General features: G+C 33.9%; 1 protein-coding gene across 1 annotated transcript in view; it reads left to right on the forward strand.

Annotated features, from left to right (window-relative positions):
* Nucleotides 1-2,619, forward strand: part of tlr18 (toll-like receptor 18) — a 25,833-nt gene that overhangs the window by 18,451 nt on the left and 4,763 nt on the right. The window lies entirely within an intron of this gene.

Consider the following 2,619-nt stretch of genomic DNA (forward strand, 5'->3'; position numbering starts at 1 on the left):
ATTGACTGCAAAATGACCTGTTGTTGTTTAGATTTATGCCTAACAACCACAAGATAAAGCTATCTGAGACTACACTGTGGGAGTTGCTGACTACTCTAATGTTTTTGCAAACCTATCCCCTTTTACAACTGGTGCACTGATATGTATCTGGATGAGTAATCTGAGGAAGGGCAATTCTTAACCTAATGCTAGGCACATATGAATGCTGAATGCATTTCAGTCACACCAGCCAGATTATATTTGGTAACAATCGGACTTAAATTGCTGCTATGTGTAAATGAAATTTTTGCCACCAACAAAACATCAGTCCCACAACTTGAAAGGTCAACTTACAATAAGCAATAGAAATGATTCATCAGATCTACTCATGACTTCTGCTGCTGTGTTCCACATCTACATCTAGGCAATCAATATAAAGTATGGCCAGTGTAACTAAACTAAACTAAATTGCATGTACAGTCAAAATTTGTTTTTTGCTCCATTATATACAAGAGCAGCTGATGAATGACATGAGTTTATGTTTTGTCTGGATTAGCATTGTTTTCACATTTTAGCATTACTATTCACCACTTATGTATCACACAGGCAAGCTTACAAACCAAAAGATAAATGTAAAGAGAAAAAGCAAGAGGAATGCAGATAGGTGCTTCTGAACCCTGATGGAGTTATCACAAGACAACACATGGGATCAAAGAAAGATCTTGCATGGTCTGTTAATAGGCAAGAGTTTGGTAGTTAGCTAAGATTAAATCACAGTTAAATGACATCGCATTCACTAGTTGACCAAAAATGATCTATAATTTTTTGATATTTTTTTCACCCATGAGTCCACCTACACTTACTCCCCAGTCCCTGCTTCAGATGCAGAGAAGTCATAATTTCTACAAATGCTTTAGGCCACTGAAGCTTGAAGGAAAACATATATGGGACAATAGTCTACTCAAAAAGTGATACAACAGAATCTTGCATATTCCCTTAAACTATCATTAGATGAATACAGATATCTAAGAAAATCTAAGTTTCGACCTTGATGGTTAAACAGTTACCTATTAATAGTCCTGCAACAGGCAGGTCTTTCATGTTCACATACCATGAATGGGTATTCATTAACCATGTCCACTTAAAGTAAAAATTGTATTTCACAATTTAACACTATTAAAATCAAAATTGAAATGAAAATGTTAAGACTATCAATATTCTTTTAGTGATATCTGGCAAATGATCTGAAAGACTTGGTGTCAACTTGGGGTTAAACTTGAACTTGGCACTAAAATGACCAAAATAAATGGAAAATGAAAACATTGTCTCGTGGCTTGAAATATAATTGCATTTCAAATCATTTAAGACAAAATTAGCATTGTTATAATATTAGTATAATATTGATAATGCAAAGTACCACAGCTGCTTTACATGGAAAACATTACTTTACAACAGTGCCTTTATGTGACGTGTCTTACTAAGTAAATGTTATTGATGTTTTTCTAATCTACTGTCAATTTCCAGGAACAGCTGTCCACTGAGGCCCAAGTCATATAGCTAAACAGTATTACTGTTGTGTTACTTCCCATACAATGTTTAACTGACAAATAAGGAAGAAGATCGCCAAAGTAACAAACACAGATATTGATTCAAAGAACTCATCTGTCATGTGACACTTTTTCCCCTAGAACAATACGTTAATTCACTCATTCACATGAATAATTAGAAATGATGAGTAACTGACTCAAATGTCAGTGGAATGTTATGAGAAATTACATTTCCCCAATGAATATATTTGTGGATAAATTATATATTTGTATTTTTTATTTATGTTTCTGCCAGAAATATAATTCAGAAATTAACACATCAGTTTATCATGCACCATCAATCTCTTAGATGTAGCTGAGTCAATGAATTAAACAAAAATTATGTTTGACAGGATGATGATATATATATTTTTTTTCCTATCCAGACTGTCACAAATGAACAGACAGTGCTCTAATACAGTATAATGACCTACAATTATCTAAAATAAACAGGGCAACAATGTTTTTCTACTCTAGCCATATCCATGCAGAATTGTTTATTCGACTCACATCAATTCTGGAATAGATAAAACAACATTGTTTTATGAGCGTTATAAAGCTTTCACGTAAGGGCACAAACAATGTGTAACCTTGAGCTACTACTATAAAAGGGGAGGAGAATTTGAAAGTGTCTGCATTACCAGCCCTTAGCAGAAAGGTAGACTTCACAGGGTAAGTGCTGTGTAATGACAAAGTTGCCGTTGTTGATGTTTACTGAGGGACCAGTGGAAATGTATATTGTAAATGGATGAAACTAATGTCTTTTTAAATGCAGGTTTGCTGCATTCAATAAATGCGGTGATGTGTGCGGTTTCTAGGTCAACTTAACCTGAAAAGAAGCTAGAAATCAGTGACTGCCAGACACACTTATAACCCAACAGGAAATTATGAAATTAAATATATCAGAAAAAAGTGTTGCATTCATACATCTTACAGGAATTAAACATTGGTTTTGTTTACTGTTTTGTAGAAGTGGTGTACTGTTACGTGTCACAATTTTGCCCAACATTGATAATGCAATTTCCAAAGTACACATTTTTCTCTGATTTATATA

This window comes from Haplochromis burtoni, unplaced genomic scaffold (assembly GCF_018398535.1).
Source record: "Haplochromis burtoni strain Fernald_Lab_line unplaced genomic scaffold, NCSU_Asbu1 Contig_124, whole genome shotgun sequence".
NCBI classification, from domain to species: Eukaryota; Metazoa; Chordata; class Actinopteri; order Cichliformes; family Cichlidae; genus Haplochromis; species Haplochromis burtoni.